This window comes from Leptonychotes weddellii, chromosome 9, assembly GCF_054177405.1.
Source record: "Leptonychotes weddellii isolate Sample4059 chromosome 9, ASM5417740v2, whole genome shotgun sequence".
Lineage (NCBI taxonomy): Eukaryota > Metazoa > Chordata > Mammalia > Carnivora > Phocidae > Leptonychotes > Leptonychotes weddellii.
In genome coordinates this window covers 55,967,504-55,994,131 of record NC_138377.1, presented here as the reverse complement: position 1 = coordinate 55,994,131, position 26,628 = coordinate 55,967,504, and the positions used below count along the sequence as shown (strand labels likewise).

The 26,628-nt window shown below is 42.8% G+C and overlaps 1 protein-coding gene across 5 annotated transcripts in view; it reads right to left on the bottom strand.

Annotated features, from left to right (window-relative positions):
* The window catches only part of SPTSSA (serine palmitoyltransferase small subunit A), a 975,882-nt gene that overhangs the window by 745,150 nt on the left and 204,104 nt on the right, over positions 1-26,628 (bottom strand). Inside the window, exon 3 of one of the 5 annotated variants that reach the window (XR_014148520.1) lies at positions 7,904-8,014. The exons of 3 other annotated variants lie outside the window; for them this stretch is intronic. The gene's annotated coding sequence lies outside the window, so the exon portion shown is untranslated. Of the gene's footprint in view, positions 1-7,903; positions 8,015-25,712; positions 25,895-26,628 lie in introns of those variants that run through there. One more of the 5 variants, XR_014148523.1, reaches the window with a different exon arrangement.

Sequence of the window (26,628 nt, the reverse complement as noted above, 5' to 3'; positions counted from 1 at the left end):
TCATGATCGCGGGGTCCTGAGATCGAGCCCCGCATCAGGCTCCCTGCTCGGCGGGAAGCCTGCTTCTCCCTCTCCCACTCCCCCTACTTGTTCCCCCTCACACTGTCTCTCTCTCTCTCTTTCTGTCAATTAAATAAATGAATAAAATCTTAAAAAAAAAAAGAATAAACATTTTAAGAGATACCATTCTCTTGCACTGTATGTTAACTAACTGGAATTTAAATAAAAACTTGAAAAGGGAAGAAAAAGAAAAAAAGAGAGATACCATTCTCAATAGCATTTTAAAGAGATATTTAGGGAGATAATTATAAATCTTAGTAAGACATTTTTAAAAAACTAAATAAAAGTAGAAATATATCAAGTTCTGGGATTGAAAAACTCAATAATTTAAAGATGTCAGTTTTTCCCAAATTGAGGTCATAGCAGTCAAAATCCCAACCTTTTGCTTATTTGTTTGTGGAACTTCACAAGCTGATTCTAAAATTTATATGGAAGTACCCAAGCCAAAAAGAGACAAACTCCTACTGATAAAGGACATGGTGAGGTAACTTGCTCTACCAGATATTAAGACCTTTTATAAACTATAGACTTTGGAACAGTATAATATTTGTGCAGGAACAGACAAAGGGATGGATGGAATGAAATAATGAATCCAAAAATGATCCCATACACATACGGATGTTTGATATCTGACATAGTTGGTCTTGTAAATTAAAACAGACTTTTTGGTAAATGGTGCTAGGACAATTATCCAAATGGAAAAATGGAAAATTGGACTCCTACCACACACAAATATCAAGTCCAGGATTAAAGTCCCAAAAGAAAATGGTAAAATATAACATTTTTAGGTGAAAATTTAGGAGAACATCTTAACTACCCATGGCTAGAAAAGGAGTTTGTGAATAAGACCAAAAGCATAAAACATAAAGCAAAAGCTCAATAAATTTGACTGCATCAAAATTAAGAACTTCTATTTACAAAAGATTCCTTAATAAAGGAGAGAAGGCATCATAAGATTAGAGAAAATGTGAGTAATTCATATAAGCCACAAAAGGATCATAACCAGAATACATAAATAACTCATATGAATCAATTTTTTAAAAGGCAAACAATTCAGAAAAGAGCTCTGAGCAGGTACCTTCACAAGAGAAAACCTGAATGACCAATAAACATATGAAATGATGCTCAATTTCATTAGTGATCAAGGAAATACAAATGAAACCACAGCAAATTACAATTTCATAGCCACAAGACTGACAAAAATGTAAAAGTCTTTTGATTTAAAATTTCACATAACATGCATTGGTGAGGATGGGGAGCAAAAGGACTCCTCACCCACTGCAGGCGAGGAGGAAATTGGAGCAGTCGCTTTGGAAAACAGTTTGACATTACCTAGCATGGAAAGGCAGTGAAGTCAAACACCACAAGGTCATTACATATAGGCACAGAACTGGTTTAACTAGTGGGAAAAGTCAAAGCCCAGGGTCAGCAAAACAGGGATGGTCCACCGTTAGTTCAGTCTCCCACCAAGGGGGAAGGGCCAGAGCACTGCTAGGAGCAACAAAGAGCTCGGCTCCAGAGACAGGAGCCCATGAGAATGGCCTCGCTCATGGGGACAATGCGCCGTAGGGGTGGGATTTGATCGGTATCAAGTAATCTGAATTTGAGAATGCCAACCATTCAGAGAGTTGTCTGCCAAAACCACTGCTGGCATCCTGTGACCTTGTGGGAAATTGGGTGGGGCACTGCCCCTTCTGAGTTAAGGGGGAGCGCCTCAGCCCAGCCCTCTCGGTGCTGGGCAACCAGAACTCCCAGGGGCATTTATCAGACAATCACACTTGTCTCTTCTCAACTAGGAAAGCTGACCATGTGCTCTACAGGCCAGTAATCTCACTCCTAAAAGTATATGCCCTAGGGACTCTCTTACACACGTACAATATTGTACATGTACAGTGATACTAATAACTGCAATTGCTTATAAGAGCAGAAACTGGAAACAACCCAAATATCTATTAGTAGTAGCCTGAATAAACTGTTACATATTCAAATGCTGGACTACAATAGAACACAGAGAAAATAAATGAAATTTAGTTATACGCACCAATATTTTAAAATCTCAATAACAATATTTTTAAAGATTTACTTATTTATTTGAGAGAGAGAGAGCATGAGCATGGGGACGGGCAGAGGACGAGAGAGAGGGGAAGCTGACTCCTCAATGAGCGGGGAGCCCCGAAGCTGGGCTCAATCTCACAACCCTGAGATCATGACCTGAGCCGAAACCAAGAGTCACTCGCTAAACTGATTGAGCCACCTTCAAAAACACAATGTTTAGAATAAGAAGTTAATCATAGAATTCAAAAAAAGACAAAATATGCCAAATAAATAAATAAAAATCTTTAAAAAAAAAAAGACAAAACAAAATTATACGTTATTTAGGGATATACTTGTAAATGGTAAAATTGCTGTAGAGGGCCCAAAGGGTGCTTCTAAAACATTGTCAGCACTGTTTATCTTACCCCGAGTGGCAGATACACAAGTGTTTGCTTCATTATTATTATTCTTTCCACAGTACATATACATTTCTTACACTCTTCTGTTAATTAAGATATTTCATAATAAAAGAGGCAGAGAGAAGACATTACAAGTATACAAAAAACAAAGAGAAACCTTTGAACCAGACTTTGATTATTATCCTTGAGATAAATTTCCAGGAATATCATTGCAAAGTCAAAAGGCAGAAACATTCTTGGTGGGCCAGTATGTATACACACTTCAGCAGAACCCTGTATTTTTAAGTTTTCTTTTCTTCTGTATGCATTTATGTAGTTGCCTTCCCTCTTCTGGATCAAGGTGAAGCCTAAACGAACCAATAAGAAGGGGAGGAGGTGGGACTAGATGCAGGAACAGAGCCCTATTGCCTGTGCGGGGCTTTTCCCCAGCAGAGACATAGCTTAGGGTCCCACGCAGGAGACATGCAAATGCCAGGGGTGGGGGGATCACCCCAGGATTACGGCTCCGGAGCTCTTATGAACCCACACAAAGAACCAGGAACTCTTCTCCCCATCAGCCTGTGAATACCCTTCTGGGCTGCCCTGCCTGTCCACAGCTGGAGGCTTTCTCGGGCCATCTGCTCTCAGCTTGCCCATGCGCCTGGAACTTACTGCAGCCTTGCCCCGCGTGTGCACGCGATTCATTAGTGGCTCATCTCGCCGGAAGTGCCGTGACTTCAAAACCACTGATAACTATCAGCAAAAAGTCTGACATAAACATTCTAAGACATACTTCCTTTTTTCAGAGGCTGTGCAGGGTATGGAAATAAATACTATGGACTGGGCCTGGGGAGGAAAGAAGTCTTCCTCTGCTACAAAGACCACTGGAAAAGCAAAAGCCCCCGCAGCCCTTGTGTCTTCCGCCTAGTGTGCGCCCAGGGACCGCTCTGCAGACAACCCCCACAGCACCCTCCACTCCTCACTAGCACAGCCCTGCCCCAGCAAGGGGGGGGACCTCACCTCAAGCCCTGTCTCCCCCTTTCCTCATTTCCCTGTGTCCTACGCATCTGTTATCCTCAGCACCAGCATGGCCACGGCCCCCCACTGCTGGCAGAAACTACCCTCGAAAATGCCTGGCACCATACTGTCTTTACCCAAAGGAAAACAGGGGTTCGGACTGTCAACGAAACCTGTCAAAAGCCACAGAGAGGGCTGTAAGAGGCAGAATCACTAGTCTTCTGAACCCCATTCCTATTTACTGCCGACGCATGAAGGTTACGGTAAGAGCTATATTGTATACCAGTTCTTGGAGTCTCAAGCCTGCATCTCTGCCCTGGCAGAAACAAAATGAACTAATTAAATGCTTGCCACTGGCTTATTTTGGAAACCTCACGGAGTGTGTGAGAATCTGAATGAATTTCAGGCCACTATTGATTGCTTCAAATGCGGAGGAAATCATCCAAGCATGGGGAGAAGGTGAGGAAGCTAAACCCGTGGCCGAGGGTTATTAATATTGTAATGCTTTTGCTTATTGGCGCAGAAAAGCAACTTTGGCTATAAGGGACTAAAGCTTTAAGGCTATAATGGAGGAGAGTAAATAGAATCCTTCAAGGTTGAAGAAGAGTCCAACCAAATACTCCACCTAATTGCTTTGGAATAACCAAGATCACCCTGCTTACTGTGGGAGAAAGAAAATCAATAGATTGTATTTAGAGGAAACTAAAGGCACAACTGGGTCATTCTCTGTGTGGCTAGTAGAGAGTGGTACCTTGGCACAGATCCCCAGAGGGACAGCAATTAAGTGAAAAGCAGTCCGTGCTGCCTAAAATAATCTAACAACTTTTAAATATCAAATAGTTGGTTGCAAAACTTAAAGGCTCTCAGTGGATCTATAGAACTACCCATGGTTGAGAAGCTGTTGGAAGGCATGTGAACCTTCACTCATCCTCCCTCCAGCATGTACTCCAAAAAGGTGTGATTTAATCCAGTGGTAAAACTGATAAGGTTTTTAGGTCACAGCATTAGTCTCAGTCACAGAGATTTCATGGAACCAAATTAAATCTCTCCTATTTCTCATGAAGAAAAATTTCTTGGGCTTTCAATCCAGAGCTTGGCCTGCCCACGCTTCAAACTTTCTCATCCAAAACTACCTGACATTGTCTGTCACGTGATAAGATCACTTCAGAGAACACAGGATGCTTCACAGAAATATGTGCCTTCCTTCAGTCGTTGGCACAGGTCTGATCCAAACCAAACAAACTTCGAACCACCTGGCCTCGAGCTGTGACCATTCCAATCCATCACCTCTCTGTATGTACCTGTTACTGGTGACATTTGGGAAGTAACTAACATTTGTGAGAGCCTCAAGCTGGGATTCGGGTGGACATTTAAACAAGGCATCTTATTTGTTTCAAAGTAAGTTATGGATCGAGTGATTTCCAATACAGTGTCAAACTAAATGATTCTAAAAACACTTCAAAATTAAGTAAAGTACAGCTCTTTCATAATATGGATGTTCAAGGCCATTATTAATTCATTCTGTGTTAGCAAAAAAAAAAGTGTAATTTCATTCTCTGTTAGCAAAAGAGTATGTAATTTGATTTGTGGATTATCCTAAAGTCTATCAGATCGGGGCTCATCATTTCCCTTGACCCATCCATTCAGTCAGTCATCAGTCTCCAAAGCGCCTGCTCTAAAATCTGTTGGATCCTCTCCCTCCTCCTGTTCCTCTGGCTCCTGGCACAACCTCCTCCCTCCTCGGGGTTCTGTCTGGCACCCTGGCTCCACCTCGGGCCTCTGCACCACCTCCCCCCTGCCCTTTATATCCTCCATAGCTCCTCATTGCTTAGAGAAGAAGTCCAAACTCTTCAGCAGCATTGTGACCCTTCACAAGCCCCCTCGCCTGCCACAGCCTCACCTCCCTTCTCTGCTGTCCAGCATCCTGGACATCTAGGACAAACTCCAGCCCCCTTTCCTCAAACAGGTCTGCCACTTCATGTCCCTGCCCTTTTTTACATAACACTCTGCCTAAAGTAACTTTTCTTTGCTCCTTTCCCAGGAAAAATTCTACTTATTCAACACCCTGCTCCTCCCTACTTCTTGAAGCCTCCTCCTTCCCCTCTCTCCTGTACTTCCGTGGCTTTCTGGAACATGTTTATCATCCTGGGCACACGATCAGCTCCTTGTGGCCAGGGCCCTTGCTAGGCTTATCTCTGTGTCTCCTCGGGGCTTCTCTCTGAGCCCAGCATGTGGGAGCTACAGCACATCTTTGCTGAAAGAATCTATTCTACTGGATTTCCAGAGATGTGATCTTGTCCCCAAGACCTGAGATTGGGAGTCTCAACTCCATTGTATACTTTACAAGAGACGACGGCTCAGTGAGGTGCAATGCAACATCCACACCCCCTTATTTTACAAAAGCATGCATTTTATCACCAGGTTCGATGTCTCATGCTGATACGGCTGTGTCGACATTATGTCTTTTTGTTGTCACATATTTTACCAGGGAGATGCTTCTTTGCATCTCGATCAGAGAAAAGCGCTCTTGAAAATGCCTTCTCTAAACTAGAAGATTAAAGCTACTTCCATCTCAGAAACAATAAAGCTACCTGTCCATCTCCTTTGGCTCTAACTTTGTCATAAAAAGCAGCACCACTCACCCTACAGATGCATCCACTCAATAGAGCTCCATGAGGGACAATATGGACACGTTGGCTTGCCCAATGACTTGCACAAACTAGGCACTCAGGAAGTGATTGTTGAATTATAATCATTAGTCTACTTTTTAAAATAATATTCATGGAGTACTTCTCCTCAGTATTAGTAACTTCCCTCTTTGCTCTTGGGTCTGGTTGATCATTTAGTTATACACTCCACTTTCAACTCCAAGACAGGACATAGTAACTCTCACTAGCACATGGCTTTTATTATGGTTTGGTTTGTTTCAAATTTTGCTATTTTAAAAATGTCCACATTATTAATTTTTGTGTATATTTACATGGCGTAAAATTTGAAAAGAAATATACATATATTAAATATAATAGATCACATGGTACCAAATTCTAAAGGGACCAATATTAAAGGGGAAAATTCTTCCCCCTCCTCGTCTTCCAGTCTCCCCCCTCTCCTTTCCTTGAAGGCAATAAACATTACCTGTTTTCTGTCCTTCCAGAGATAGTCTGTGCATATACAACCAATTCACATTTTTTTCCTTTTTACACATTTGCTAACATACTATATACACTGTTCTGCACTTGATCTTTTCATTTAATTTACTTGAAGGTTGTTTTGCATCTGTCCATAAGAGCATTCTCTTTCTAAGATGCATGATCTTCTACTGTGGCTCTAACTTATTCCTCCACGTATGATGGGTGGAGTGCCCAGGCCCCGAGACGTTCAGATCACCTCCTGGTGGCTGCCATAAGACATATGCCATGGGTAAACCACAAGGCAGCCAAGATCTCTTGAAAAGAAGCATTGCCATGGGGCACCTGAATGGCTCAGTCAGTTATGCATCTGACTCTTGATCTCAGCTCAGGTCTTGATCTCAGGGTTGTGAGTTCAACCCCTGTGCTGGGCTCCACACTGGGCATGGAGACTACAAGAAGAAAGGAAAGGAGGAAAGAAGAAAAGAAAGAAAGAAAGAAAGAGAGAGAGAGGAAGGAAGGAAGGAAGGAAGGAAGAAAGGAAAGGAAAGGAAGGAAGGAAGGAAAGAAGGTAGGAAGAAAGAAAGAAAGAAAGAAAGAAAGAAAGAAAGAAAGAAAGAAAGAGAGGGAGGGAGGGAGGGAATGGAGGGGAGGGGAAAGGAGGGGAGGGAGGGGAGGGGAAGAGAGGGAAGGGCTATTGCCCCTTATGTATCTGGCACATACGTGATAGATTGAAGCCATATTGTACTAAGCCAAATGGCCCAAAAGACTTTATGAAAGTAGAAAAGTATAGTTGTGATCAACACTCCACCAATATGGTTATATATTCTGAATCCAGCCTTTGGGTAATGACTCAAGATGAACATACTATTTCCTTAGGATCTGCTCAGCAAGTTTCTTTTTTAACTTAATAGTAGTAGATCCAATGAAACTATTATTGGTGAGATATACTTGTTCAGCCTTATCATCTTTGTATCATTTAGACTTTATATTATACATAATGACTTAGCTACAAGTTCATCTCCACCATAACCCTTGTATGATTTATGATTAGAATAAAAATCAATACAACTTTGGAAGATATATTTAAGATGATTTCTTTTTCCTTCTCTTTCTCTCTCTTTCTCTGCATTGTACATTAGCTATCAACCACATCTGGCATGATTTCTTGAAATGTGGCTAGTGCCAACTGAGATATACCAGAAGTGTAAAATATATAGACTTTACCAGCCTGAGACTTAGAATGATGATGCTCCTCCCCAGACATCCTCTGATAGTCTCTTTATCCAGTTTCTTTTTTTCTCTTACTGATTTCAGCTTGAAAACTCAGAGGCAGAGTGTTCATCAGAGTTCGGCAAAAATACCTAGGATTTCACACTGTCAAAATAAAAAGTCGTACCTTCAGGATTTCTTTTATAAAGAATAATAATTACCAGGCCTCTGTTGTCATTATTAGAAACCAATCTCTTTCAAGTTCTGATCATAGAAAGAACATTGTAGCAAGCACCAAGAATACAAAGGTACACAGTTCCTGTCCTCAGGAGACGTCTAGCCTGACAGGGACATCCAGAGCCATCCCTTTCCTTCCCCATTAGGAAAGGAACATTTTGGCTATGAAGTGTCTGGCCTCCTTGGCCTGGCTCAGGAGCCTTGTTTGCCGGCCTTGTGTAGCTAAATCCCGCTCGTGCTGACGCTGGAGCAAACTCTGTCTGAGTTGCCCCTGTCAGGGGCAGCTCCATCCCAGACTGCCGGCTGTCTGGAACATGGACCCTTGGTGACATCCGGTTTGCAGATCCCATATGAGCCATCGTGGGTGTTCTCCGTCCACAGCGGCCCATTGCCAATGGTAGTCTGCTCCTGATCAGAAGTGACACGGACATCCCTTAGGACACCTCAGCTGCCCTTGTCTGGAAAACTTCTCCCCAGTGAGGTGCATTTTCTTTACACAACATGGCCTATACTTTGAGTCAGATGGCTTCACTCATGGCCTCAGAACTTCAGGAAAATCCAGTTTTGAAAGGTGGAGGAACAAGAGAGAAAAACTTCATTGCATTTACATAGACCATTGAGGGACTCTTTTTTTTTTTTTTTTTGCCCCAGTTGGGGGAAGATTGTTATTGGGTGGTGTCTTTCCCCTTTTGAAGTCACATTCCAACATTTGGCATATTTTTCTATATCTTCTCCCTGGCTAGATGTAGTCTGTTAATTCCTTGGCTCACACCCCTCCTTGACTTCCATTTATTCCACGTTCCCGTCCCTGTGTTAATGGTTAACAGAGCATGTACTGTAAATTAGCATTTATAAAAATCAATTACACTGCTTCATAAGACAGAGCAGAAACTTAGATTGTCTTCACCAGATCATTTGTATTTATCTGTTAATTATAAACCTTAATTGTCTCTTTTTATCATATTAATTTGCACAAATTGTACAACTTCAGAGTTTAGCAGTTTTCAAGCCCTTGAAGTACAATTATTCTCTTAACATTCTTTTCAGAAACATGGTATTCATTAATGATTAGGTTGGTAAAAATTAGCAGTTCTGATAATTGGCCTTGGCTTCTCCTTGGCTTTTTTTTTTTTTTCTTTCCCCACTAAGATCCTGGTTCTCACAATTATGCATGCCTGTTAGCCTCTTACTGTGCCCAGCTCTGTTTTAATTGGACTTCATGGCCCATGAGATTTCACAGGGTTTTGGCTCAAAGTAGAATACAGTTCTATCCCAGTGAACTTATTCCAAGTAGGTTTGACTCTTTTCCCCTCTCCGCAGCAGAACCTGGACTTCGGTCCCAAGGGACAGTCTGCTTACCTTAACCTCTGACATAAAAAGACTTATATATGAAGGAAGGAAAAAGCTTTCCCAATTCCAGCTCCGTTTGTGAAATCGTTGCCCTCCTGCACTTAGCAAGTTGGTGAGCAAGCCTGAGGAAGACCGGGCTCTCCCCAGCCACCTCTCAATTATGGCTCTGTTTCCACTCTATGTGGCAGCCACTTAGAAGGAGTCCTAAGTCGCACAGCGTGGATCCAAAGGCCAAAATAAGCTTTCTTCTTTCAAGAGGGCACACGAATCCAAGTTCTGTGAAGGAAGTGATCCAGACTGAGGGACAAGGCGTCCTGACTACCCTGGAACCAAATGGCTTCCTGCCTTGGGCACTGCAGCCATGTTCCAGGTGACTTCCATCCAAATTTGATGATGCTGATGGACAAGCATATGTTCTATCCCACAGGAGCAATGAGGAGGAAGATACCCTGTCCCCTCCTGCCCCACATAAGGAAACAAAGATGAAGATTTTGTCCTGCCCCACTTGGGAAACCCAGCTGCTTTCCCCTGAAGAGCGGGGTTCACCAAGTGTGAGGTGGTTATCCAAGATTATAGGAGCGAGTGACTGATACAACTGGAATTCTTTGAGTTCTCTGACTGGGTCCCTGGAAATGCATAGCTCACCATGATTCTGCCCCTTCAGAAGCAACAGTTCAGAAGTAAAGCCAAATGTTCTCATATGTTATCCAAGATAGGACCCCCACCACATACAAATTTGCCAGTCAAGATCTGAAGTCTCTGAGCTGTGGTTACCCAGGGATTTGTTCATTTTACTGGTTTCCTGCAGGTGCTGTGGAAAGGCTGGCTGGCCAGAAGGGACTGTGGCCCAGAAGGGACGCAGGAGGTGAACAGCTCTCCAGTGTACTAGAGTGTGGGGTGACGGGCTCCTTCAAAAGGGAAAGGCTTCTCTGTGTGTTCCAGATACAGTAACACTCTATGGTACTCTCCATTATCTGATTTCTTTTAAGAAAAGGCACATTTTCCCACATACAAAGCATTCACCAGCTAGATCAGTCAACATTCTCCCTACAACCTGGTTCTCTCCTTCCTGGCTTGCACCAGCTTGTACCATAGAAATGTGGTCAGAATGCCTCTCCACAGTGTCTCCCCACCCCACAGCTTCCATCAAATGGGGGCAATTCAGCCTCTCACGCCAGCACCAGGTCTCGGGGACTGAATCCAGTGACAAAGTGGAAAGCTATTCCTGGAGAATGACCAATTTTGGCTGAAAATAAGGCATTTACTCAGTCACTGTCACTTCTGTGAAGTAGAAAAGAGGACTACTATCACTCCCCCCAATTGAGGTGACAAACAACGGCCAGAGAGGTGAGAACATATCTGCCTGGTTAGCACCTTGAGGAAAGGGTGGGAGGTGGAAGCAGAACTTTCTACAGCAAAGCGCTTCTTTCTGTGAAAATCTCTTGGCAGGAAAAGCATCTGGGTATTTTTGGTCACCTCATGCTAACTCTGACAGCGTCATTGCCTGATGTTTTTCTACCTCAGGGCCCAGTGTGAATGAACAACAGTGTGTTAGACAGTCAGACCTACCCTTGTCAGCTGCCCCACCCCGGCTTCCCTCTCACTCATCCCCCCTGATAGGTACCTCCACACCTTCTTCTGTAGTTCGGGCATCACCCTCCTTAGAGGGCATAGCACAGAGCCGCAGATGACTCAGCTAACAGGCCATCGGAGTAGAAGCAGCTGTTGCTGAGCTGTGTGGTTAATGAAAATCTAGCCATTGCTTGTCACTGAGTTCTAGAACAGGCAAAAAGGGAAGGACTATGCCAGCTTGCTCGCGTGCATCCACATAGTCAAGGCTAAGCTGGGGGCCACAACCTCAAACTGACTGAGGGAACAAAAGAAGAAATCCGAACTGCGCCTCAGGCCCGTCTGCTGCTAACACATTCGGCACCTCCGTAAGAGTTAGGAAAAGGGGTCCCTTCCCTAAGACATTTCCGTTCACCTGTCAAAACCACTGCCATAATAAGTACATACGTCTCCCCCTTAGATATGGCCCCCGGTGCAGCGCACAGCCTGTGTAACTACGTGCAGTATGTCTGTCAAAGAGAAAACCGGAAGTCATAACAATAGTAGCTAACGAGCTCCTTACTTGGCGTGAGCGCTGGGCTGAACGCCTCCCGTGTATTATCTCATCTAATCCTCACATCAACCTGGAGGACTAGTATTATCCCATTTAGATCTCGCAAATTAGGATACTGAGACTGAGCAATCTGCCAAGACCAGAAGCTATTAGGTGTCATGGCCAAGACATGAATGCAGAGGGGGCTTATCCCAGAATCTGAGCTTTGACCACGATGCTCATAGAAGTGGAAGCACCGCAACCTCTGTAACTTTCGGTATCTATTGAAATAAATGGTACCATCTTAGGGAAGATTTCCTTGAAGCACAGCCTTGAGAAAGGGATTTGGGTGCCCGCGATCTGCTGAGGGCAGGCTCTCCAGGAGAAACCTGCAAGCTAGCCAGGGAAGCAGGAGAGGAAGAAGGAAAATGCTGAGCGAGGATGTGCTCTCAGGTAACACGCAGCTTGGCCCGATCCACGAGACTCCAGAGGATACATCCTACAGCAGAATTGTCCCTCCTTGAGACAAAGAGGCCAGCCTGTTGTACCCCCTTAAATCATTCAGTCACTGGCCATGGGGGTCAAGCACTGGAAACTTCCATGTGTCTCCAAATGAGGTGCCTCCCAGGGAGGCCACAGATGTAAGCCCTTGGCTACAGCACTTGCGGCAGCCGGAGGATGCATACACCAGCACGTAAAGGGAGTCTGGGTGGGGCACCAACAGCATCTGCTATAGTCGCCCAGTTCACATTGGCAAAGAGCCGGCAAACGAGGCCTCTGTGATGTATTTAGGGTACACTTCCACTTGAGTTAAAAGCGGAATTTTATCCACCATGTAACTCTGCAGTTACGGCCTAACCACCACCAAACTTCTGGCACCAACAAGGTGCTTATCACTCTCTCAGAAGACAGTCACACTACCCTCGGCAAACACCATTATTCTGCAATTCAAAATCCAACCAGGCTTCCACTGCCTACTCCAAATTACCAAGAGGGGGAGTTTCTAAGGTTGACATGACTAGTTTCCAAACCAGCTTTCCGGCCTCATTTTCCACACCATCCCTTCAGATACCCTCTGCTGCAGTGTCCATTTGGAGAATTCTTCCCAATTAACCATGAACTTTCTCACACCTGCGCCTTTATTAATGCTGTTGCCTGAACTTGGAGTACCTTCTTTCACCCCCTCCTCTGCTGGGTGAAGTTTTAGTGAAGGCCCTTCTGTTGCCAGAAACACTCAAGCTAACAAGTAAAGTGGGATTTATATAAAGAATCCAGATCTTTCCAAAAGAATGGAAAGGCTTTCACAAAGGAAATGCTAATGAGAGCTGGAAAGTCAGCTCTCTCCTGAGATGTGGTCCTCTTGTTAGAGCATAAACCTTTGAAGGTGGCTTCCTGGTTAAGGCCGACATTTCTGTTACACTCTTCACCCAGAAGTGGTCCCCCAACAGCCATATACAAGCCCCATGACCTGCTCCCACTCCAAGGTCACAGGTATTGGACGAGAAAGAGACACTTGGTACCCTCTGGGGCAATTAGAATTTGGAAATAAGACTAAAAGTTAGATTCTAACTCAGTGGGGCCTGCTGTCTTGACCAAGGAAGATATAAAACTGGAAGTCATAGGGCGGCCATCTTGTACCTGCAACATAGACCAAGTAGCAGAGAAGGCCAGTCTGCAAACAGAAAAGGATGACAAAGCCAAAATGCAGTGAGAATGGCCAGGTCCTGACAGCTTTTCAGTTTCTAGTTCCAATCTATTCCTGAGATGCAGTTACATTTCTGCCCTTGATTCTGTGACATCCCGGCAGCCTGGCTCCTCATGATAAAGGCTTATTTTCAGTTTAACAAGCTCAACTGGAATTCAGGAACTTGCAACCAAAGACTTCTCAACAACACACCCATCCCTTACTCATCTCTGTGTGTCTGTTCATTTGTCCCTGCTACGCTTCCTTTCCCTCTACCTTCCTATGCTTTTTCCCCCCGTCTTTTCTTCCCTTTACTTCTCCTCCTCTTCCTCTGCTCCTCTTCATTCTTTCTTCTCCTCCTCTTCCTCCCTCCCTTTCTCTCTCTCTCTTTCTCTCTCTTCCTTCCTCTCCTTTCTCTTTCCCCCTCCTCTCTCCTACTTTGCTTTACTTATCTGCTCTCAGAATCCAAACATGGCTGCACCTTTGTGTCTGCCCAGCAACAAAGCTACCATTCAGCTGTTCTCAATTCTAGACTCCCAGGAAAATTTCATGACAGAACCACTGTGCCATCTCCCCTAAGGCCCTTGGTTCTATAAAGTTGACAAAGAGATCCAGAATCCCCTACAAACATAGGTGCAAAGCCCACAGCCACTACAGGGAGGCGTAGACTGAAACATCCAAAATACAGTATGGAAGCCTCCCAGTCAGATTTTAGAGCTGCTCCTTCTGTATCCCCATCACACATTGCTTGCATCTCTGATGACCTTGTCATTTTCCATTCTATTAAATCTTATTTATATGTAGAACCCTATATCAAAACCTTCTTGAGGGCATGGTAGACACATCATAGGCACTAAAAATATTCACTTTAATCTGATTTGTGTACATGAATGGGGTGGGTAATACTTGCAATTTGATTTTTGATGGGTGGTTCAAGAAATAATATGCATTTGGGGATGGAGAACCTTCCCAAAATATCATTTTATTCTGTATTTCCAATTATTCTGTCCTCTCTGATCCATAGAACTTTGTATATATTTATTAAATAATCTTCACATTGAGTCATTGATATTTATTTAAATATCTATTGCCTTAACTGGACTATGAGCTCTCTGAGGACAGGGGCCATGTCTTTTTTATCTTTCTATCTCTAACCTAGTACAAGCCTGATGCAAAGGAAATGTCTACTGAATGTTGTTTGTTGGATTGAATTGAATCCAAATCCATGGAGATCTGAGCTAAGGACATCTCACCTGCTGGCGGTCATTTATCTGATCTTCTGAGTCCTCTTTAAGATCGAGTGTGGTAAAACTTTTCTTGGAAACCACAATTTTGGCAAGACTACAACCTTCCTTCTCTGAAGGAGCTCGCTTTGTTTATTACAATAGAAAAGCATGATAAATAATTTTGCCCATAAGAAACATGCTTCCTCTTTTTGACAATTTTGACAGCCTATTGCTTAAGTCTGAAAAAGGAGCCCAGAAATAATTTACAGGGGAAACATGGCTCAGGTGTCTTCCCCAGATGCTATTGGTATCTTGAGACTATCCAGAAAGGTAATTTACACACATACACGGATACGCAACAAAATTTAAATGTGCTTTGTGTTTCCACAGGGTGTCCAAATACTAACATTTGCCATCTGGCCTGCTTAGATGGCTGTTTCTGATGTCTGTCCCAAACTCTAGGTTTGCCTTTGTTCATTACTCAAACATTTATAGAATCTGAGCACTATTCTAGGCACAAAGGATGCAACGATGAAAGCTGAACTCTGCTCTGTAAGTGTAGACCATAAAAAAAATAATTGCACAATAACGCAGTAAAATAAAACTATCATGTGCTAAAATAAATCTTACAAAAGGACATAATAGGAGTGTAGGGGAAAGGTCCATTTAGTCAGCCTAGGTAGGAAAAAGAGAGTTCATATAGGAATCAAATCTTGAGATCATCCACAGAGAATAAAATAATCAGAAGGCAAATAATGGAACCCAAGGAGACACCAACATTAAAGGATAAATCAAGGGGAATTTATGGGGAGACTAAGGAGGAACAGTCAGAAATGTAGGAGGAGAAGGATGCCTGGGTGACTCAGTCATTTAAGCATCTGCCTTCGGCTCACGTCATGATCCCAGGGTCCTGGGATCAAGTTCCACATTGGGCTCCCTGCTCAGTGGGGAGTCTGCTTCTCCCTCTCCCTCTGCCCCTTCCCCCTGCTCATGCTCCCTCTCTCTCTCTGACAAATAAATAAATAAAATATTTTAAAAAAGAAAGAAAGAAAAGAAATGTAGGAGGAGAATTAAGAGAGTAAAGCCATGAAAAGCAAAGAAAAAGAAAGAAAATGGAAGTTCAACAATGCTGAATAGTCACCTATGATGAACACACAAAGTGACTTTGGCATTTGGCTTTTTTTTTTTTTAAAGATTTTATTTATTTATTTGAGATAGAGAGCGAGAGCATGAGTGGGGGCGGGGGCAGAGGGAGAGGGAGAAGCAGGCTCCCCACTGAGCAGGGAGCCCAACGCCGGGCTCAATCCCAGGACCCTGGGATCATGACCTGAGCTGAAAGCAGACGCTTACCTGACTGAGCAACCCAGGCGCCCCGTGATTTGGCTCTCTAGAAGTCATGCTAATCTTTCTTTTTTTTAAGATAGATTTATTTATTTATTTATTTATTTATTTATTTGAGAGAGAGAGAAAGCAGCAGGGAGGGTCACAGAGTCTTAAGCAGACTCCACGCTCAGCATGGAGCCTGATGTGGGGCTCAATCTCACCACCCTAAGATCATGACCTGAACGGAAACCAAGAGTTGGTGACTCAACTGACTGCACCCCCCGGGCACCCCATGCTGATCTTTAAATACGTGGTCTCTTAAGTGTCTGCAAAGAAACCTGCCAAAAACATCAAATTTCACCATGAAGTATAGCCAGCAGCATCTATATCACATGTTAGAAATTTGGAAACCCAGGCCCACCCGGGAGATTAATGTGTACTTTAAAGTTTGTGAAGCAATCACACCCTTTCCCAGAAAAGTGGCAGTTTGGGATGAACGATGAGATTGGTGACTTGCAAGGAAATGGTTTCTCAAGGTTTCAAATTAAAAAATGAACTTGACAGCTCTACATAACGAAAAGGAATATATACAGAGAATTCTTGTCTATAACCTTCATTTAAACATTGTGAATTATATTTAAGATATCATTACTTCCCTTCTACTGGCCATGAGACAGGAGCGTGAAGAGGTTAAACGCCTTGTCAATGACCACAGTGATAATAAAAAGCAGAGCCCGGACTTGAACCCAGGTCTTCAGATTTGCTGGCAGGGAGGATGATTCTGTTCACTGAAAAGAATAAGAAGTCAGAAATGGGTCTGGGGAGCCTGCTTCTCCCTCTGACCCTCCCCCCTCTCATGTGCTCTCTGTCTCTCTCATTCTCTCTGTCTCAAATAAATAAATAAAATCTTTAAAAAAAAAAAAACAGAAATGGGTCTGAATGGAATATCATGTAAGGCAATTCACTGTCCTTTGCTATAATTCTGGGTTTGCCAAGCAGGCTTCTGATGACTGGTCTGGCTTACTTTGAATTCTAGTTCTGAGATGGGGTGCCCTGGAAAAAGAAGAGATAACAGGGGAAAAAGACAAAAATTTTTCTGACATTATTGTTTGTAATTTTTTTTTCTGGAAAAAAAAAATGTTTCAAGTGAGCTGATAAACTGAGTTTCTGAATGATCAAAGTTTAGTCTGCTATAACCTATGTGAGCTTTACAGTGAGGTATTCCACAGCAGAGGGTTAGGGAGAAAGTACATTAGGAATGGGCAAGGCTGGGAATCCACCTGGCTGTAGCATTGGCTTCCTCAGGATGACCAACTTTTTTCACAATATCTAAAGAAGTTGGGTCTGATCTGGGCCAGCAATGCAGAGGGGATAGCTCAGTGGTAGAGCATTTGGCTGGGCCAGCAGTGTTACCCAAGAGGTTTAATTTGGTGGGTAAAGGGTGGCATCAGATGCTTCTGGGTTGATATAATCATTTCTTCTCATCAGTCATGTGGACAAATCATGATTCTATGGAGGTCAGTCTAGTTTGAATGAGTACTTGGCCACTGGTGGTGGCCTCTTCTTGGGTTCTTGAGTTGGCAAGAGTTAGATAAAGCTCTAACCAAATGGTCTTGGGTTCAGGGTCAGGGGTGACCCTCTAATAGGAGGTAGAATAAATTTAAGAAATCAAGAAAAACACCCAGCAATACATCATGGTGGTTAAGGGCATGGATTTGAGAACAGCTAGACACGTTTTCAAGTTCCAGCACTTCATCTTAGTGTGTGACTGTGGGAAAGTCACTTAACCTCTCTGTAAGCCTCAACTGTAAGACCAGATTAACAGTAATAACTACCTCACAAAGTTGTTGCAAATATTAAATGACAACAGATTATATAACATACTTAAGAGTGTTATAACTCAGAGGAAACATTCAAAACCGGGTGTAATCATCTGGTCTGGGCATTCCCAATGGAGTTGACGGTAAAGGCCTCAGTGGGTGGACCCCTGGATGGGATATGCCCCCAGGAACACCAGAAATGGGCAGACAAGCAGAAGACTTCACCTTCTAATGGAAGTGGGGCTTTGGAAGTAGTACCAGGCCTGGATTGGGCTGGGTTCAGGCCTGGTCTGAGCTGAAGTGGTGGAAGGCCTTACATATAGCCTTGGTAGTATCTGAAGGGTTGGACATAAACAGCCCTGGAAAGAAATTTATCCCTGAGGCCCAACTCTAGCTGCTAGCCAGTTAGCTCTTTTTTCTTTGTGACAAAGATAAAAGCTTTAATAAAGAAATGCCTCAAAACTCTTGACCAAAACTATCTGCTATCATTCTAGTCAGCCTTGTCTTTCTCAATCCTCCTCTCCCTCTACCTCCTCCAATCTGAAAAAACACTGACGAGTTATTGGAAATACCTTATAATTTATTCTGTGATGGAATGACTTGCCTAGAATATAAACAAAGGGAAAGGCCTGTAGGTGATGTTAACTCAAGCTGGTAGGAGACGAGATATAAATATTCCCTCTAGCACTTGGGCAAATTGGAGAAGATCACTCCCAGGACTTCCTGATAAGATTAATATGGAAGATTTCCTGGTGGGTTTTGTTAGACTTTTGGAGGTGAGGAAAACTATTTCCAGGGCTCCCAAAAGAGGCCCGTTGTGACCCAAGACAGCTAGTTAACCACCTGCTAGCAGCAGGCAAATAAAACCTCCATATTACATGACTTCATCTTCACACCCTCACAGGCTGCCAGGGCTGAATTCCCGCAGATCTGCCGTCTGTCCTCCAGGCGCAGGTCTGTCTCATTCCACACACCACAGAACTGCAAATAATTGTTAGTCAGTAGGGAAATGATGAATTCTTCTTGTTTTTATCTCGACTCTGTAGTGTACAGATCCTCCCACCTCCCCAGAATTATCCCACCCTTTCTCTTTTTCTGTTCCGGGGTCAAAGTTTAGCCTTAGGCACCAGCCTTCCTATCCCTTCATTCTTACTGTAGGGATTTTTTTGGTGAAACACTAGAACTCAGAGGTCAGAACCATTAACATGGTCAAGGATGCCTTTTCTAGCCTGAGAGCTGCTTAACAGGGTTCCGGGCAGGCTGGCAAGAGAGTCTGCGATGATTTGACCTCTGTTTCTCCAGCTCACAACATGAATAGGTTTTATTTAATGAAGCATAAATGATACCAAAATGTCTGCTAAAGTTGAAAAAATGAATAAATAGGACTGGCAGAAGGGGTAGGTAAAGACGGGAGCAAGGAAGATCAGTAAGATTCTTCTTCCAGCTACAACCCTCAGGTTAGGTGATGACCACAATCTACCCCATCCCACCCACCACCAAAAAAATCCACTCTGCCTTTTTCTTAAAAGAATTGCTGGAAATGTTAGCCTATTTTCATGATGCCAACTGAGAATGCTTCCTTTTTCTCTTTTCATGTGTTTGTCATAAAAAATGAAATAAAATAAAAATAAACCCTTCCATTTAGGCCACTTCATACTGCTTCCTTCTATAAGTCCCAAATCTCTTTTGGAGTTGAGCTATGTTTTCCCTTTAGGGAGATGTCATCTTGCTGAAGACAGGAAGCAACAGGCCAGTTTAAGGCCTGGAAACCTCCCAGACCATCAGGAAATCCTGGGGGCCTGGGCATTAGTCTCTTTGAAAGTTGATTCCCCTAAAATAATAAGAGGGAAGCAGAGGACCTCTCTGAACCCCAGTTCCCCAGGGCCAGTGATTTGTAGCCATTAACAGGGTTAAAACTCTTCCTGATGAAGCCCTTTGTTTGTTCTCTCAAATGTCAAATGGTTATGAGAGCAGGAAACCCAAGGTCAGCTTCCACTTGGAGAAAGCCTAGGAACTGACGCACTCCACTGGGGGGCCACAGCATATATTTTCATTTACACTTGACCTGGCCTTCCTCTATTCCCACAGATTTTTCTTATTTTCTTTCCCTTCTACTATCCCAAAGGGAGAGAGCTTAAGGTTTCAATAGCTTGGCACCTTAAAAAAAAAAAGAACAAACTCAGAAGACCACAGACCCTTGGCATCCCTCCAGTTGCTACAGCTTGAGGTAATCATGGTCAGTATCAGAGCATGAGGGTTACTTGTAAGATACCAGTCCTCAACAGGCATGAAGAAATGCCTGTTAAATGGCAAAGGGACACATGCAGAGACGATGTTAAACAAGTCCCAAATTCTAAAAGCCAAGCTTTACATAAGCAAGATTATGTTCTTTTTTTTTTAAAGATTTTATTTATTTATTTGACAGAGACAGCAAGAGCAGGAACACAAGCAGGGGGAGTGGGAGAGGGAGAAGCAGGCTTCCCGCTGAGCAGGGAGCCCGATGTGGGACTCGATCCCAGGACCCCGGGATCATGACCTGAGCCGAAGGCAGCCGCTTAACGACTGAGCCACCCAGGCGCCCGATAGGCAAGATTATGTTCTTTTAAATTAAAACAATACTAGTAAATAATCTGGCACTATTTTCCACCAAGATCTTGAAAACAATCGTATTATCAATGTCTCTAGGTATAAGTTTCACCCCCTAAAATTTTTTTTATTGAAGGCCTGCCATGTGCAAAGACTGTGATAGCAGTTCCAGTTCCTCTATCTGTAAGCCCCAAATCCTGGGCTTGATTGGTTCAGGGGGTTGAAGGAGAGCATGTGACCTCATAGAGATGCACATTCAAGATACCTACTTGGAACTTGTAGAATTTCAGAGCTTCTAGGGTACTTCAGAAGAGATGAAAGTCCATGGAGATGAAGTGATTTGGTCAAGATTAGTCACACTACTCCAAAGCCAGGACTAAAATACAGGTCTCCTAAGATCCAACCTAGAGCTCTTTGCCTTGTATTTACCTCTTTAGGTTAGCAAAGTCTTAGCAACGCAAGAGTCGCAAGGAAGAAGATTAAAAACTTTGGCAACAGGAACAGGTGGTACAGATGGCATTGGAATGTCATAACCAGGGCTTGCTAGTAGAGAAAATTGCCTATAGCTATTGCTCAAGTCCCCCCAGAAAAGGTTGGAAAAAAACCAATATCAAAAGGGCCTCTCTGGGGCACCTGGCTGGCTCAGTCAGTAGAGCATGCAACTCTGGATCTCAGAGTTGTGAGCTTGAGCCCCATGGTGGGTGTAGAGATTACTTAAAAATAAAATCATTTTTAAAAAAAGAAGAAGAAGGGCCTGCCTGACCTGTCTGCAGGGGATCCAAGACGGCAACATAGGAAGATCCCAAACTCACCTCCTCCCACTGACACACCTAATCTACAGCTACATACGAATCATTCCCCTCTGAAAAAGACCTGAAAACTAGATTAAACTGTTCTCCATAACAAAGGATGAAAGGACCACACTGATAATGGTAAGAGAGGCAGAAACTGTCTTGCAAAAAACCCCACCCCCAGTGCAGTGACACACAATAAGGAAAGATCTTATTGGACAGGCACTTGTCCCAGAAGAGCAAGAAGTTGCTACCCCACAGTGGGCAACCCAGCCCCTGGGATCTGCACCAGAGAGATGAGCCTCCCAGAATGTCTGGCTTGGAAAACTATAGGCCTGATATCTGGGGGTCCCAAAGAGCCATAGGAAACTGAGATTCCCCCCTTGGAGGGCTCACATGTGGTCTTGCTTGCCCTTAAACCCAGTGGAAAGTTTGAAAAGTGCCTAGACTGTATGTGAGGAAGATTCACTGGCGGGGGAAGGGGGCATCAGCTGGAAGGGCAAGAGATAGTTGAGATGCTCCCCCAGGACAGAGGTGCTGGCAGGCACCATTGTTGCACTTTCCATTATAGCCTGCTAGCACCAACAAACAAGCTCAGATGTGGCACACTTTGGCCACCTTGCTGGGATGGCTGGGGGGCAAGTGTCCTGGCACTTGCTGAGGCTGGAAAGTGCAATGCTCCCCTGCTCCCTGGCTGAAGCAGGTGAGCACAAAAAGTCATGGGAGTTTGGGCACCTGGGTGGCTCCATTGGTTAAGCTTCTGCCTTTGGCTCAGGTCATGATCCCAGGGTCCTGAGATCGGGTCCCACATTGGGCTCCTTGCTCAGCCGGGAGCCTGCTTCTCCCTCTGCCTGCTGCTCCCCCTGCTTGTGCTCTCTCTCTCTCTCTCTGTCAAATAAATAAATAAAAATCTTATAAAAAAATAATAAAAATAAAAAAGTTATGGAGTTCTCGGGCTCCTAGCTAAAATAGGGGAGCGTGGGCCATTGCAAAACTTTCCTGCCCACCCCCCCAGCTGGGGCTGGTGAGTGTGAGCAGTCAGGGCATTCCCTTGCTGCCAGCCTAAAGCCAGCACACACATACACACGGACAAGGCACTCTCACTGCCCTGCTGAAGCCCACAGGCACACAGTCAAAACATTTTTCTGATGCACTTCCAAAGCCAGCAAGTGAAGCCCCAACACTCTCCAGCTGCCCTGCTAAAGACAGAATCCACACAGAAGATGCCCCTTGATTGCTTGGCTCTGGTGGCCAAAGGGGCTAGTGCTCCAGAGCTCCATGGGACTGTAACAATCAGAAAGGTAGTTCTGTTATATAGTTATACGCACAGTTATGAAGTATACTCCAGTATACAGTTATATACACCAAGGCACTCTACGTACAGCAGACTGAAACACAACCTGACTTCCTATGAAAATGGCCTATTTTCTTTTTTTTTTTTTTTTTAAGATTTTATTTATTTGTCAGAGAGAGCACAAGCAAGGGGAGTGGCAAGCAGAGGGAGAAGGAGGCTCCCCGCTGAGCAAGGAGCCCGATGTGGGACTCGATCCCAGGATCCTGGGATCATGACCTGAGCCGAAGGTAGACGCTTAATGACTGAGCCACCCAGGTGTCCCAGAAAACGGCCTATTTTCTTAGCCTGGCTCTTTCTAGCCTGTGGGACAGGCTTCAGATTTCCCACACATCTAGAGGCTAAGCAGGGGCTCCCAGGGAACATCTACAAGGAGACACCATCCTCAAATACCCCATTGGCCTTCCTACAGCTCAGCGAGACTTCTCAGAAAGGGCTACACTCATCTGGAATGCCAATTACTGCAACTGTTGCCCAGGGGACACCTCCAGATCTCCTGGTCTGGAGGTCAGCAGGATTTATGACTGTGGCCCCTGCAGACTATACATATTTGCATACTTTATTATTTTTTTTTTATATTTGTATACTTTAAAAGCTGCTGCCTGAGGATCTGTCTTTCAATCAGCCTGAAACTAGGTGATAAATGAGATTCCTCCCCTTGGATCACTGACAGGTCTTGGCACAGCCTCAACAATGGGGGCATATCAAGAATAAATCAGGTGATTTAGACAATCACAAAGGTTTGAGAGAAACCAAGAGCTAGGGCAAGACTGAAGAAGCAGCATCATTACCCACACAGGGCTACTCCCTCAAGACTGAAAGAGGTAGCTGTTTTTGACTAATACACAGAAACCCACACATGGAGTCAAGCAAAATGAGGAAATAGAAAAATATGTTCCAAACAAAAGAACAAGACAAAGCCTCAGAAAAAAACCTGAATGATATAGAGATGAGTAACCTACCTGATAAGAATTCAAAATAATGTTCATAAAGATGTTCACTGAACTAGGGAGAAAAATGAATGAATACAGTGAGAACTGCAACAAAGAGATAGAAAATAGAAGTCACAGAGCTGAAGAATACAATAACTAAACTGAAAATATACTAGCTGGGTTCAACAGCAGACTGGATAAAGTAGAAGAATGGAACAATGAGCTGAAGATAAAGCAATAGAACTCACCCAGACAGAGCAGCAAAAACAAAGAAGAATTTTTTAAAATGAAGATTACTAAGGGACCTCGGAGACAACATCCAATGGAATAACACTCACATTATAGGGGTCCCAGAAGAGGAAGAAAGAGAGACAGAAAACTTATTTGGAGAAATAAGGGCTGAAAACTTCCCTCACCTAGTGAAAAAAAACAGACATCCAAGTCCAGAAAATCCAAAGAGATCCAAATAAAATGAACCCAAAGACAGCCACCCCAAGACACATTATATTTAAAATGTCAAAAGATAAAGAGAGAATCTCAAAAGCAGCAAGAGATAAATGAATTGTTACATACAAGGGAAACCTCATAAGGTTATCAGCAAATTTCCCAGCAGAAACTTTGCCAGAAGGGAGTAGCATGATATATTCAAAGTGCTGAAAGGAAAAAAACTTCCAACCAAGAATACTCACAAGGTAAGTTTATCATTCAGATTTGCAGTGAAGATTCAGAGTCTTCCAGACAAGCAAAAGCTGAAGTTCATCACTACTAAGCTGGCCTTACAAGAAATAATAAAGGGATTTCTTTAAGTTGAAAAGAAATGACACTAATTAATAACAATATACAAAAGTAACAACTCACTGGGAAAGTTATATATAGTAAAGGTAGTGGATTAATCACTTATAAAGCTACTAAGAAGGCTAAAAGACAAAAGTAGTAAAATTAACTATAACTACAATAATTAGTTAAGGGATTAAATAAAGAGTTGTAAAAAGTGACACCAAAAACATAAAACCAGGGAAGGGGGGGTAAAAATGTAGGATTTTGGAATGTGTTCAAATTTAAGTTGGTATTAACTTAAGATGCACAGTGATATATGCAAGATGATATACATAAACCTCATGATAACTATAAAGCAAAAACCTAGAGTAAATACTGGAAAGAAAATGAGAAAGGAATCTAAACATAACACTAAGGAAATTCATTAAGCCACAAGGGAAGACAGCAAGAGAAGAAGAACGGAACAAAGAGGAATTACAAAAACCATCCAGTAATCAATTAACAAAATGGCAATAAGTACATACTTATCAATAATTACTTTAACATAAATGGACTAAATTCTCCAATTAAAGACATGAAATGGCTGAACAGATTAAAAAAACAAAACAAGACACATCTTTATACTGTCTACAAGAAACTTACTTCAGAAGTAAGGACACAGGCCAACTGAAAGTGAAGGGACGGAAAAAGATATTCTGTGTAAATGGACACAAAAAGAAAGCTGGTGTCGCTATACTCCTATCAGACAAAATAAGCTTTAAATTCTTTTTTTTAAAAGATTTTATTTGTCAGAGAGAGAGAGAACACACAAGCAAGCAGAGGGAGAAGCAGACTCCCCACTGAGCAGGGAGCCCAATGTGAGACTCGATCCCAAGATCCTGGGATCATGACCTGACCTGAAGGCAGACACTTAACCAACTGAGCCACCAAGGCATCCCAAGACAAAATAAACTTTAAAATAAAGACTTTGTAATAAAAGACAAAGGGGGAACTACATAATGACAAAGGGGTCAATCCAGCAGGAAGATATAACATTTATAAATATATATGCACCCAACATAGGAGTACCAAATATATGAAGCAAATATTAACAGACAAAAAGGGGAAAATTGACAGCAATTCAATAATAGTAGGGGATTTTAACACCCCACTTACATCAAAAGATAGGTCATCCAGACTGAAAATCAGTAAGAAAACATCAGGCTTATATGACACATTAGACCAGATGGGCTTAATAAATATACAGAACATTCCACCCCAAAGCAGCAGAATACACATTCTTCTCAAGTGTACATGGAACATTCTCCAGGGTAGATCACATGTTAGGCCACAAAACAAGTATTAATAAACTCAAGAATTCATTATTAAGAGGTTGAAATTATATCAAGCATCTTTTTTGATCACAATGATATGAAATTAGAAATCGATTACAAGGGGCACCTGGGTGGCTCAGTCGGTTAAGCGACTGCCTTCGGCTCAGGTCATGATCCCGGAGTCCTGGGATCGAGTCCCACATCGGGCTCCCGGCTCAGCGGGGAGCCTGCTTCTCCCTCTGACCTTCCCCCCTCTCATGCTGTTTCTCTCTCTCTCTCTCTCAAATAAATAAATAAATAAAATCTTAAAAAAAAAAAAGAAAGAAATCAATTACAAGAAGTAAACTGGGAAAACTGCAAATACATGGAGATTAAACATGTTACACAACAACTATGGGGTCAACAAACAAATCAAAGGAGAAATTAAAAAAAAAATACCTAGAGACAAATGAAAACAGAAGTATAACATACCAAAATCTCCAGGATGTCCCAAAAGTGGTTGTGAGAGGGAAGTTCATAGCAGCACAGGCCCCACCTGAAGAACCAGGAGAAACCTGAAATAAACAATTTAACCTCACACCTAAAGGAACCAGAAATAGAAGAACAAGTGAAGCCCAAAGTCAGTAGAAGAAAGAAAATACAGATCAGAGCAGAAACAAATGAAATAGAGACTAAAAAGACAATAGAAAACATCAATGAAACTAAAAGCTTGTTCTTTGAAAAGATAAACAAAATTGATGAACCTTTAGCTAAACTCACCAAGAAAAAAAGAGTGGGGGGATCAAATAAATAAAATCAGAAATTTCATTTCTTTCGAGAAGTTACAAATGATACCACAGAAATGCAAAGGATGACAAGAGATGACTGTGAACAATGATATGCTAACAAATTGGACAAACTAGAAAAAAAGGATAAGTTTCTAGAAATTCAAAGCCATAAGATATCATCTTATACCTGTCAGAATGGCTATTATCAAAAAGAGAACAAGTAACAAGTCCTAGTCAGGATGTGGAAAAAAGGGAACCTTTGTACACTATGGGTAGGAATGGTGCAGCCATTGTGGAAAACAGTATGGATGTTCCCCCCAAAATTAAAAATAGAGCTACCATATGAACCAGGAATTCCACTACTAGGTATCTATTCAAAGAAAATGAAAACACTAATTTGAAAAGATATATGCATCCCTATGTTTACTGAAGCATTATTTACAATAGCCAAGATATGTGTCCATCAATGGATGAATAGATAAAGAAGATGTGATACACACACACTCACACACACACACACA